We start from the raw sequence: 14,718 nt of genomic DNA, 5'->3' as shown, positions 1-14,718 counted from the left end.
ATAATGCTATTAACTGCTTCAAATAAACCTGCTAAAATAATTAAATTATTCATATTTTAATATGTAAATTTAGTTTTCTTTAAACTTTGGTAGTATGAAATTAAATATGACTGATCTGATGATTATTAATTTATTCATTTTCTTTCTTTTTTTCAATTTAGACAGAATGTTTGAAAAAAAAATGGAAACAACAATTTTATCCTGAACCATATATTAAAAGTTCTAAATTTAATGGAGTTTAATGATAAATACTTTTACAAGAGCAAATAAAGAACAAATACTTAATACTAACAGTGAATAATATTATGACATATAATAAAATATAACATACATTACAGCATTTGAACAGATGAAAATATAAGAATTTACAGCTAAATTAATAACATGTTTTTTTCTTGAAAATTATCAAAAATTCTCATTAGTAACTTAACTGAAAAAAAAAAATAATAAATTTTTGTACATAATAAATCAATTTAAAAAGATTAAACTAAAATCAAAATCATTAATCTTCTTTGGGAAACAAAGAACTCTAAAAAATGCAAAAATTTAATTTAACTAAGTATCATTGTAGGAAGAAATTATTTTCAAGAATGTAACCAGCATAAACAATGGTTATTGCTGCATATCTTTGAAACAAAACTTCAAACATTTAATAAAATTAGTACAAAATCAATTATGTATTTTAAAAAATGATATTTTACATTAATCTTCTTGTATCATAAGATACACTTAAATTAATAAAAATTGGAATACCATTCTATTTTGATTTTGAAAACATATTTTTAAAGGAATTTTTTAATTGCAGTTTTCTTTTATATTTAAAATCTAGCAAGAACAAAAATCAATTAACAGAGGTAGAATACTTTTCTTTAATAATGATCATTCTAATATTTAAAAAAAAAACCCATAATTTCAACACTCATAACAATTGGGTATAATTGTATAATATATAATAATATACAATAATAATAATAATATAATTGTATAATATAAAATAATAAACAATTGAATTGTAGTAAAATATTTAACATTGAAGCTAAAAATTACTTCAAAGAGTATAAAAATACTATACATAAAATTTGGTATTATTTAGTTATCATGTTCAAAATTATGAACATTTCTTGTATGATATCGAAGATGATGACCAGTTATGAAGCCTTTGTTACATAGTGGGCACTGAAATGGTCTTTCACCTGTATGCCTCATTCTATGCCTCCTCAAATGAGATTTACTATTAGTAGAATAAATACATAAATCGCAGTAAAATAAAGCAGTTTTATAAACCAAAATATCTGGGTTTGCATCAATTATGACACTAGAGAAATCCTCTGAAAGAAAAAAAAAAATTAATACAAGTGCTAATAGACAAGTATTATACAAGTTTAAAATACTTCAAATTAAGCGGCACCTAATTCAGCTTTATATTTACACATATCCAGTAGCTTGAAATTTAAACATTTTAAGATTAGAAGTTGTGAAATTGTGCCTCCCATTAACTAAGTGTTGATAGCTATCGTTTTCCAATATATGAAACTTAAAAAACATTTTTAAAAGATAAATTTCCCTTTTTTTAAAAAATAAATAGTTATATATCAATTATAATGATCTGGTTATTGTTTTTTAAATTTCCAAATAAGAATTATTGCATTCATGATGCGTATCAAATCATCAATCTAGAATTAACAAGTTCAACTTAAAAGAAAATTCTAATCTTTATTTACATTTACAATAATAAATAAAGTTCCAATGCATTCTTTCACAATAAAGAATACAGGATTTATGGACTATTACACTTTCTTTCAATCTTTTTTAAAAGGAAAAGAAAAGATAACCATGTAGATAAAGAAAAAGATTCATGTAACTATATCAATCTGCTATAATAATACAGTATTTGCATTAAAAAATATTTCTAATAACTGTAAAAACTGATTAAATTTTCACAAAATGTAAACATTTTAAATACAGATTCATTACTTTTTTAAAAACTACAACATGGCTATTCAATGCTAAGTACAGAAGTTGAAATTTTTTTAAAACTATTTTTTTATTATTATTTATTAGTTTAAAACAAAGTTATTAGCAAATATCAAAATTGGAACATAAAAAATTATTCCCTTTTCAACTATATAGAATAATAAAGTATTCATAGAAAACAACTTATATTGATCTTTTAATGTTTATTTTGACCAAAAAATTAAAATTAATTTAAATATAAATTTAAAAAAAAAAAGGATGTATGCAGTCTGAATCAAATTTCCATTCAATATAATCCACATATATAAAATGAATACAGAATATAACATCACTTAAACTTTTTTAGTTTTAAGTGATGATCATACACATTTTAAATATAAATAATTGTATTAAAATTCTAAATGTTCTACAAGAGACAAACTCACTCATACAAAAAAAGAAAAGAAAAAAAAAAAACATACAATACAACAACTTTTTATGCATCAGAAATGGAATATACACTTTTACTTTATTAGTTATTTATGTTCATGCTCGATTATCATTTCAGTGCTACATTTTATAAGGTTAGAAAACCAACCATTGATTATTTAATTCTTTCGACATAAAAATTAATTTTCATATTTCTGCACAATTTTAAACAATTATTTTTCATTTCCATAATAAATGAAAGCATACGCGCAATTTTATTAAAAAAATCATCCAATTTTGATCGAAACATCAAAGTGAAATTATTTTTAAAAAATTAAATTATACTGTTACACGAAAGCAAATCAGAAGAAAAGGTAACTTCCATTTCAATTAATATTTATATGAAAATGAAAATATAGTAATATGGATTATAAACAAAATTAATTTAAAAAAAACATAGTGCATTTTCTTTTCTAGTCGAAATTAAGTACCAGTTTTTCGATATTTGTTTATATTAACGTCATCTCAATTCATTTCTCAGAAGTTCTTCAAGATATTTGATCTCATACCAAAGAAGACGGTTTCGCTTCAAATGATTCAATCTATTCTTATCGAATACATGTCGATCTAGAGCTTATTAAGCTAAATTAATTTAGAATTTAAAAATAAATTTAATTATATATCTATTTATTTTTAATTAATAACTAAAATATGATAATCGCATCTCATAATATTTTTTTAAGCCTTCCGACTGTAAAGTAATTCTTTTCACAATTCATTTTCTCAACCGGAAATTAGAAATGATGATCTGTTACTTTTCGGAGATTTCTTTTCTCCTTTTTAAAGTTAAACACTGTTTTGTTCCCGATGATGAATATTTTTTTAATAAATAATAAATAGTGAATAAACCTGAAGTTATACCTACCTAGATTAATAACATTATAAACCTGTTTGTTGTATTTGTTGCTAAAACGCTAAAGCAATTTTTGATCTTGGCTTTAGATATCGTTCTTTACATTTATATCTATCGAAGACTTACAGCGACTTTAAGTCTTCAATAATGAATTTTGTTCACCCTAAAATTATAATAACTTTTATGAAAATTCACAAAAGAAATTTGAAAATAAAACTAGACGATAACATGAAGCTATCAATTTCAATAAAAGAAAATAACGAATGTTAACGTAGTCAGCTTTTTAAAATTTTTCCAATTTGTGACATCTTGTATTGAAAATGATTATAAAGAATCAAATTTCAATAAAATAAAAGAATTTTAAATTTAAAAGGTTCATATGTCTATGTTCAATCTTTCTTTCTCTCTCTCTCTTCTTTTTGCAGGCTGCATTTAAATTGCAGAAAGTATATACTATATGAAATATTTTTTTTAGTTGATTTTGATTTAAGATATCTCCTTCACTTTCTAAGAACTATCAAATGATTGTAAAAATTTTAGTTTTTTTATGGTTGTAAAAATCATAGTTTAATCATATAGTTTTTACTTTTTCATATACATAGTATAGAGAAAGTATAATAATCGTCAAAACATTTGAACTCGAAATTTTGAGAACGTGGAGATTTGAAACGAGATTGAAATCTCCACGTTTTAGAACTCCCTGGGTTCAAAAGCACATTTTTTGAAGATGCCCGTCCGTCTGTCTATCTGTGACAATGATAGCTGATAAACGTTTCAAGCTTGAAGGATGAAATTTGGAAAGCGATCTTTACTCCAAATGTGCAGATTTCTATCACATTTTGAGCAAAATCTGTTCAAAGGAAGTCTGTATGTCCTGCTGTTCGAATGTAATTTAGCAAGATAACTACAAAACGAAGAAATCTAGATAGATAAGATTCGGTACACAGATTTAACAGCTATAAGGAAGACACTCATCAAATTTTGAATCAAATCTAACGAGGGGTTGACCGTCTGTGGGTCGGTACTTCCAGAAACATATAAACGCGATAATTCCAAAACGCAATGGCTTAAATTTATTTAATTTGGTATGGGATTTTGTGATTTAAATTGTAGTTCTCTATCAAATTTTCGTTGCAATCGGTTGGGAAAAACATGTCTAAAACACAAATTCGATTGTTGGATACTATTAACGCATAACAGGGATTAATCGTCAAATGACTCTCCAACGATGACACGATAGATTCAGTAAAAATGCTAAATTCTCGCCAAAGGTTAATATTTCGTAACTACTGTACGCTAGTGCCATGTAAGATGTTCACTGGTATAATACTTTTATTAGAGAGTTTGAGAGAAAATTTAAAGGAGAGTACTCCCACTGATTTCATTTCTGAATTTGACAGGGAAGAAATAGATTATGTAGGTATCAAATTTACAAAATAGTTTTTCACACATTCTTATATAATCAAAAAGTTGATTCTACTTTTCTATAATATAAAATAATTTCGATTTAAAGATTTCTTTCTCTCTATTTTTAAAAAAAGAATCCAGTATTGCTACTATACCACAGCAAAGTCAAACTGAAAAACCAGATAACTAATTTTATGAGTAAGATCTACATTTTGAAACAAAAGGCTACTACCTTCAACCTACGTAAAGCAGTAATCTTGTACTGTTTTCATTTTAGCATTTTTGTATAGATTTCATTAGATAAAAGAAGATTTGCTGAATTTTTTAAAACTTAATGAAGATTACAATCTCGCATACGTTATTGTAAAGGATAATGTTTATTGATTTTCGAAATAAAGTGAAATATTTTTCAATTCTAATACGATTTTATGGAATATTTTAATTTTTAATTGCCTTCACCTGGAATATTGGTTGTATTTAAGTCTAAAAAAATCTCTTAATGCTTTACTGTGTTTTCATGATTCTTCCAAAAAAGTGTTTTTAAAAGTGAAATTGTGACAGACATTGAAGCTATGTTATTTTAATAGTTTTGCACCTGTTCTGTTTTGTGAACGTGAACTCTACTAATGGAAGCGAATCCCAGGGTATCATAGTGCTATTGAAAATTTTAGCATCTATGTAATCTATTTCAAACTGCATGCTGCACTGCGGACATGAATTTTCAATTTGTGGTTACTTAAATAAACTGTTCAAATATTTAGGAGAATCTTTCTTTTTTAATTTTCAGCTACGAGAGCAAATCACGGATTAAATATTTAGAGAAACAATGAAAACAATTTGAATTTCATGGCAACAATAAAAAAAATTGTTAAAAATTCTGGAAAAAAAAAGATATTTTTAGTAAATTTTTACAAATCCAGAAAATTGTAAGACAACTAAATTGGTATCTTTAAGGAAACATTATTATTTGACAGTTAATTTTAAAATAGGATAAAAATAAATTTTGCTCAATTATGTTTTTATGAGTTATCCCGGATAAATACCAAACTCTCGTTTAATTTTTAATTAATTAGAATTCTAATTATAACATTTCAAAAATTCGCTTGGAGTTGCACATTTCGATCTTTCAAAGAATATATAGTCAAATTCTGTCGCCCCGGGTCTAATGATGCTTAAAAGAGACCTCCGCTCAGCTGACAACTGTTAAGCAGATGTATGCTCGATATCTTTTGGCGTTCTTAGAAAACTTTCCTTCCAGATATTAATCAATCGCAGTTAAAGAAATGGACAGGACCCGACTTAGTCTAATTGGGGCCCGGGGCAAAACTTCTTTGGGGGCTCTCCTCTGCTTCACTACATCAGTAATGAAGAACATTCATTAAAGAAGGAAACGTAAAATAAACTTTCTAATAAAATAAAAATTAACCCCCTCTGATGTGGGGGCCCAGGGCAACTGCCCCGAATGCCCCTGCCTTAGTCAGGCCCTGGAAATAGGCAGGAATTCGGCAATAATATTCAGGCCATTCGGGTGGCCCCAGTAGCTTTGTTGAACGGGTGTTTGTATACTTTCCATATTAATAGAGTTAAATGAATTAAGTATTGTAGATACAAATGTTTTAATCCATAATAAAAATATACGAATATGAATATAATGAAATTATGCATAAATTATTTTCTTCCAAAAAAATTTACGCAGTGACATCTTCAAATAGATTTCTTTCCCAGGCTCTTGTATATTGTTTAATATAATATAATATAATATAATGCAACATTTTGCCCTTCTGCGGTTTACAGTTTTATAGAAAAGTGATATTTCTTTTCATGCTTTACGCTCTTTCGATTCACCTTTTCTTAATTCTTTGTCACCTATTTCAAAGTCGACATCTTCCTTATTTGCACAAAATGCAACAATATTGTTATAATGTCTTCAGATGTTGTCCGGCATTCAGAAAACTTACAATATCATACAATATCTTGTGTTAATAAGGTTTACATAGCTTTATTGTCTTGCATACCGTGTTAAATTCTGCGGCATCTTCTGAAGTAAATTTACGTGTTATTTTTCTTTTCTATACAGATATGATAAAGATCATGTACATAGAAATTTATGCCTATTTCCTGAAACATAAATTTTTGAAAATAGTTAGTTAATGAGTTTCTTCTTTAACATATGTGACTTTTTTAAAATCATAACTTCGTATTCTACAATTATTTTGTTCGAGGAATTTACCTTGATTAGGCTCCAACAATATTGTTACGAATCTGTGATGCGGCTTTCCAGCATAGTTGGTTCCATGGGAGGTCCCAGAGCTTGGCGACCATTTGGCGACTTGGTGACGAATTCGGCGACTTTGGCGCCAAAATAGATTACACCCGAACCGTCGAGTAGGAACCGAGTTACGCCTCGAACGTTCCTGATTGGTTGAGAGGCTTCTAGCCCCGCCTCCTGATGCCTATAAAAGGAAGCAATCCTGCCGCTGCCGAGTAGTCGGGGGCCAGTGGAGTCGAAGAGTAGTCGGGATCGATGGTAAAGAACTGGCCTTCCAGAGCTAAGCGGTGCAGCGACGGAGTGAAGCTAGTGCTGAACTAAGCTGTGCGCTACTGTCTGCAGTAGAGACTGTTGTACACTGCTGTTTTGTATGCTGCATGTCTCGGCTGAAGGTAATCGTCTTTTGTGCTGTATATAGTTGTCATCTTTGTGCTGTCCTGTGTGTCTTCGTGTAAATAAACGTCGTTGTTTTATTTTCTACTGCCGCCTGGTGATTGTGCGTTCTTTACACAATACAATTCCCACTATCCAAACGAACCCCCGGAAATTTCGTAACATTTGGTGTCAGAAGTGGGATATTTCGTAACAATATTAAAAAAGTTGTATAGAATACTGCATTTTTTCCAACACCCTCTCAAGGATCAAAAGTTATAATACGTGCGTTATGTGCGTGGCACTAGCCAATATTAAAAAAAAGCGAATTGAAAAGCTAACTGAGTGATCACTTTTTTAGATTTGTTTCTATTTTATTGCCATTCTATGTGCATACTATTTATCAAAATTATTTTAATTTTATATTTTAATATCTAGTGTATTCTAATGCGATGTTCAATATACTTTTTTGTTGAAGCAAAACTTTCAATTTGAGTTGTTTTCTTTTTCTTTTATGTTTTGTGTCGCATTTATAATTCTTATGCTTTTTGCACTTACTTTTGCTCTTGTATATTTCCACCTGTAGTATGGAGAAAGTATAGCTATTGTCAAAAAATTCGAACTCGAGATTTTGCTGAATCTATCGTTTTAGACTCTTGGAGTTCGAATAGAAAATGTCCATCTGTTTGTCTGTGTGCCTGTCCGTGACAAAGACGCTAGACTTAAAAATGCTTTGAGCTAGTCGGTCGAAATTTGGTGTACGGACTTTATACTAAATTGACAGATTTCTATGAAGTTTTGAGTAAAATCTATTCAGAGGAAATACGTCTGTAAAGTTGTTCGAACATAAGTTAACACGATAACTACAAAATGAAAAGAGCACAGATTTAACCCTCCAGCTGCGTATCCCGCGATTTCCGTGGGTTGACAATCAGCTCATTTTCTGTTGCATCCCGCGTTTTTCGCAGTTTAAAGTGTTTATTTTTACGATTACAGATTTTTCTTATATTATATTACTAGCCACCTTAGGCGACCAGCCGGTTCGACAATCTTAATGCACGTTAAAAATTTTAATAATTAAATATTTTATGGAACTCCCATTTTAATTGCTTCTTCATTAAAATATTTTAAAACTTCAAATTTTAATAGTCATATAATTCATTCATAATGTTATAAAGGCCATCAGCCATAACTTAATACGTATCTCTCTAATTTTCTGTTAGCTCCGGTAGAATTTATGCTTTAAATTAAAGTGAAAATGATTAAACTGCAATAAATATAATAATATGTTTTTTTACTGAAACGAAGCATTTTTTTTTTAAATATGAGTACTGAAAACAGAGTCGCTGAGTATTTAAATCTTATGGGCACTAAAGAATATTTTTCTTAATTTATATAATATCTCAAGAAGTTTTCAACAAAACTTTCTCAGATTCATCATGAACAGATCGTTTAATTAACAATGTTTAGTTTTAAATGCATCAAACACTAAAAAAATAAACAGAATCGTTTGAAATAATCGGTCGAAAACAGGTTTAAAAAAACTACTTAAAAAACGATGTACTTAAAACTATAAGCATATACAAAAAATATATAACTAACATAAATACAATTTACTTACAAAAGAATGCGACTAACCTAAAAATAATTTAAATCGTCCATTGATAATGGTTGTCATGGCAACAATCGGAAAACAATGCGCATGCGTGAATTTTCTTCGCCAATTACGGTAACGCAAATGCGTGAATTTTTCTACGCCAGTTGGGATAACGCTATGCAGATTATACATTTTTAATTTCCTTTATTCTGTGTTATTTTAATTCAAAAGTACTTCAGAATGAATCTGAAACATGGATTAATTAACAATGTTTAATTTTAAATGCATAAAACACTAAGAAAATAAACAGAATCGTTTGAAATAATCCGCCGAAAAACGTTAACCCTAGCCTCTTGTTTGTTTGTTTGTTTGTTTGAATGAGGGGGATTTAGGGATTTTTAGCTACAAAGGCTGTCATCCCACCCTAGCCTCTTAACTGTTGGGAGAAAACCGTCCAATCCGTTGCCAACAATCAAAACACAATGCATATGCGTGAATTTTCAACGCCAATTATGGTAACGCAAATGCGTGAATTTTCTACGCCAGTTGGGGTAATGATATGCATATTAGAAATTTTTAATTTCCTTTATTCTGTTTTATTTTAATTCAAAAGTACTTCAGAATGAATCTGAAAGATCGATTCATTAACAATGTTTAACTTTAAATGCATCAAACCTTAAGAAAATAAACCGAATCCTTTGAAATAATCTGCCGAAAATTTCTTAAGCCTATCCTCTATAGAGTGGGAAAAAAAAAACCTGAAGCCTTACTTATTTGGTGGTGGGGAAATGAAAAGATATTTTTGGCGGGAAAGTTAGTTTTTAATTAATAATTTAAAAAATCCAACTCTGACTTAAAAAAAATATTCAAAAACCTTCCTATGGATATACCTAGTAATTACCCAAATTTTCACGGCGATTGAATGTATGGTTTTTGAATCTATCGAGTACAGACAGACAGACACACATTCATTTTTATATATATAGATTATCATGTAACATTTAGTATCAGTTCGCTTAGTTTGAAAAAATATTTGAACTTATTAGCAAACATCGCATCTAAATAGTAGTTTTAAAGAATTATGCAGCCAGAGGGTTAACATTTATAGTGTAAACACCTACTAAAGTTTGATCCAAATCCAACTGCGGGTTGTTTGTCTGTCGGTCTGTACCTTCAAAAACACGTAAAGGCGATAATTCAAAAACGCAATGGTTTAAATATATCGAATTTTCTATGGGATTTTATGACTACAAGTAAAGTTTTGTGTCAAATTTTTTTTCAAACGATTGAGGAAAATGTCTCTAAAACAAAAATTCGATTTTCAGCTACTATTAATCGCATACCAGGGATTAATTGCCAAACAACTCGCCAAGGATGACACGATAGATTCAGTAAAAAAGTTAAATTCAGGGCAAAAGATAATAATTTGTGACTATTGTACGCCAATACCATGCAAGACGTTCTCTGGCATAAAAAGTTTATTAGAGAGTGTGCGAGAAACTTTTGGGGAGATAAATCCCGCTGGTTATTTTGCGTTTTATCTGCATTTTTTATTACATTAGTATTTCTTCATATTATACTTCTTTTATTCTTGCTTCACTAATACTAGTTTTTTATAACATTTGCTCTTCATTGCGACATAACGGGTTAGAAGATGTAGAAACTCCGTGCATCAGTCTTAAAAACTTATTTGAAAGATTAACAGGAGCACCAGCCTTGTGTAGCAAGGCTATCTCCGAAGTCTTGGTGAACTTGACCTTGTAGCTGCCCTAGAATGAAAGAATAATACCATGATGTCATATCACTTTATTGTATTCCATGACCAATCAACTGATCAGGATCTCAATGACTCAAGGAGCAGGATTAAAAACCTTTATTCGGTTTTGTATCTTTTGTGTTTGCCATGCCTTTTGGTAAGCATTTTAATTTTTAAGAATTTTTTTCTTAAAGGAAACTTATTGATTTTTAAAAATTTTGTACTGACAGATAATAGAGCTGGGCATTTAACCTGCTCCTCACATTGTTACACCATTTCAACTTACTTTTTATTTTATTTTCATTCATCTTTATTTGATAATGATTTTTAATCTGTTAGAGTGACCTTCCTAAAACTTTTCCGCATGCTCTTTAGTAAATATACTATCCTAAAGAATGCCTTGCATGGTATTGGCGTAGAATAGTCACGGAATATTAGCTTTTAGAGTGGATTTAGAATTTTTATAGAATCTATCGCATGGGTCTTGGCGAGATTTTTTGGCGATTAATCCTTGGCATGAGGTTAATAGTTTCCGAAAATTGAATTTGTGTCTTAGAAGTAAGTGTTTTTCCTAACCGATTTAAATAAAAATTTGACTCAAAACTGCACTTGCAGTCACAAATTCATTTGCCATATTTGATATATTTCAGTCATTGCGATTTTGAGTTTTCGTGTTTATATGTTTCTGAAAGTACAGACGGACTGGCGGTCAATCTCTCGCTAGGTTCGGCTCAAAATTTGAATGCTAAATATGTATACAGAATTTATCTATTCTGCTTTCTTTATTTTGCAATTATCATGTTAACTTATATTCGAACAGCAGACAGACAGACTTCCTCTGAACAGAGGTTGCGCAAAATTTGATAGACATCTGTATACCAAATAAGGCCGTATACCAAATTTCATCCGTTTAACTCAAAACAATTTGAGTTATTTTTGCCATATTCTGACATACATATAGACTTTTTTTTTTTAAAAAAATGTGTTTTTTGAATCAGGAAGGTCTAAATGGCAAAAATTCCTCAAAATTTCAAATTCGATTTTTATTTTTTTGACGATTACAGTGTTTTTTTTTCTATATTTCGTATACAAAAAAGTAAAACTGTTAGACAGCTTGCTATCGGAAAGATGTCAGCCAGAAATTGAAGAAGATATTATGTGATCCCTAGGCTGCGAAAAACAAATTAAACGAAGAATACATTCTTCAAACCCATGTGGTAAAGGAGAATTTGAAAATGGCAGTTTAAAAGTTGCGTTAAAAATCTTGAAAAACTTTCACAGTATTATTTTCTGAACAAGGAAATAATGAATTACAAATACAAGTAATCTTTGCACTCAAATTTCCAAATTTCATCAGTTGAAACTTAAAAAAAAATATTTTTCGACTACGAAGAAGGCAATGAGGAGATGTAATTTTCAGAAAATTCAATCAAGTTGGCCCTCCATATTTTATATCTTTTTTAGGCCGAAAAAACCGTTGTTGAAATTTTTCTCTCTCTCTGTCTGGAAAAACGATATTTCAGAAATACAAGAAACTAAAAGAATTGAATTTGCTATGACTTTAAATTAATTTCTATAAAATTCTAAGCACAATCCGTCAATAGAGTGTCTGTATGTTTGTCTCAGTGTATGTAAACACGTTAACTCAAAAACCTAACAAACTTGATAACTGAAATTTTGAATTCGGTTTTATCTCTAGAACCGTACAATTGCATCACATTTAAATAAAACTCTTTCTTTTGGCTGACTATGAAATAGTTTATCTTTTCAGGTACATGAGAATACAATAAGTCCAAAACGCAATATGTTTTTCTGAGTGAGTCTGAAGTACCTCGAAAGACATCCTACCATTCCATTGGACTAGAAAAATGAAATTTGATGCATGATCTTGACATCAAGATTATAGATTATCAAGTTTGGGAGCCAATCTATCAATGACTCAAAACTCGATCCTTTGTATCATACCGTTAGAATCGGTAATGTGGTTTTACTGTCATAAATATAAATGGAAAGAGAAATTTACATTGATTTTTAACGGAGGTCAAGCCAAATAATAGCCACCTTAACAGTGAATTGACACCCTTTGATGACTTTCTGACAAATCTGGCGTCGAGAATGAGATTCTGGAAAATACAAGAAATATGACCTTATTCTCAAGAACCGAAATTTGGAAAATTTCTGGGGAATTCCAAAATATCACTTTCTGTCGGAAAACTATATAAATCTGAGGCGCTCGCTTGAGTATGTATATCTGTCTGGAGCTGGTATGCTGTTAGACATGAGATGTCTCCTTCTTAGCAATCTTCTAGTATTATCGATTTGTCTAGTTATGTTCTACATTTCTACAGGTGCTGTTTTTATGTGTGTCTTGGATGGATTTTTGCTATATGAGCTTCATCGGATTTTCTAGAATTTTCGGAGAATGAATGAATTATCAATTTCCATTATCCAGCTTGTTGGATGTGATTCATCTTATACTCAACGGATGAATTATTGCAGCAATGCGTATAGCACGAAATACATTTTTTGGGAGTCTGAAGAGAAGTCCAAAGAAATCTCCTGAGAATGGGGTTTAAATGCAGCTAAATTAAGAATTTATATAATTATCAGTAGTTTTTAAAATAAAATTCTCTAATTATAATTTTTAATATTGTTTATTCGAAATGATTAACTAAACAATAGTATTCTATTTCTCTTCTCTTTCATGCAAGAAGTGGGAAAGAAATTGATTAAACCGTTTTAAATTTTATCTTTCACGTCAAGCACACTGAAACGTAGTAAGAAACACAATTTCCATATATATTCTATCAATGCAATTAAGGTTCCACGAGATGTTAAGTATTTGTACCAAGCTTAAGGAAACTGGCTGTTAAATTATATGAAAAATATTTGCATGCTCAATTGTATGGATTTTTCTTATAAATTTAGCAAATATGAGTGTTTTTTATAGCTTAATTCTATTTTTAGATTGAGCGAAAAAAATTTTGAAATGAAAAAGAATATGACATAATATGTTCTTATGAGGTCTTGAAGAAAAATATGTCATAATTCAAGACATGACATAATATGTCTTATGTCTTGAAGAAGAATATGCCATATGTACTTTTGGATTAATGTTTTAAATTAAAACTTTATATATAACTTGACTTATCCATCGCAGACGCCCTAAGCGACTGCCATAACGACATACATCATGCAAGATAGTAAGCAATGAATTTTAAATCTGAGGTGCTCTTTTCTTTTTGGGAAACGATGCGGACACTAAAACTTTTCAAACGAAATTTATTTAAGTGGACGGGATATGAGTTTTTTTTTAATCTGGGACATTTGTCACATAAATCTTTTATGCGAGAGATTTTTAAAAGACGAGTTGAAAAATTTTAGATGATATATTTATCACATCGAATATCAAATATTAGCCACTTTCAAATATTAGCCACTATCAAATATTAGCCACCAACAGATTCACTGGTTTAATTTCAGTTTAATTTCTTGCGGATAATTTGATGTTCAGGATTCTTTCAATAAAAGAAGAATTAGCATAATGAAGTCGGGTATCATGGTATCATCATGACATTAGGTTCCGTGGGTGTCTAAGCAATCAATGTCTTATGAAGTTATAAAATTTCATTTCCTGATTCCACATGTAAAATATTCAGATAGTTAGATAGTTAGAAAATTTTTTCTTTCTTAGATTTCAACAAAGGAAAAAAAAAATGCTACGCTCTGTTATTTGATGAAATAATAAAAAAAGATTTGAAGATCTGTTAATTTATTGTTCAATATCATGCAAATGTATGTATGCAGATATAAATAATGCAAATTTGTACTATAAATTTTTTAAGGACTAGGGTGTACACACACACACACACACACACACACAAGCAAAATATGCGGATTTGTGTTTGTTTCCAACTTCTTAGAGGCTTACCTAAAATTTAGATGGAAATGTCTTTTTTTCCTTTTTTTTTCAGAAATGCAAATTTATACAATAATGAAAAATTGTCATAACCAAATATTTG

Source organism: Argiope bruennichi, chromosome 8 (genome assembly GCF_947563725.1).
Source record: "Argiope bruennichi chromosome 8, qqArgBrue1.1, whole genome shotgun sequence".
Classification (NCBI taxonomy): Eukaryota; Metazoa; Arthropoda; class Arachnida; order Araneae; family Araneidae; genus Argiope; species Argiope bruennichi.
The sequence above is the reverse complement of the archived record's forward strand: the minus strand, read 5'-3'. Positions refer to the sequence as shown.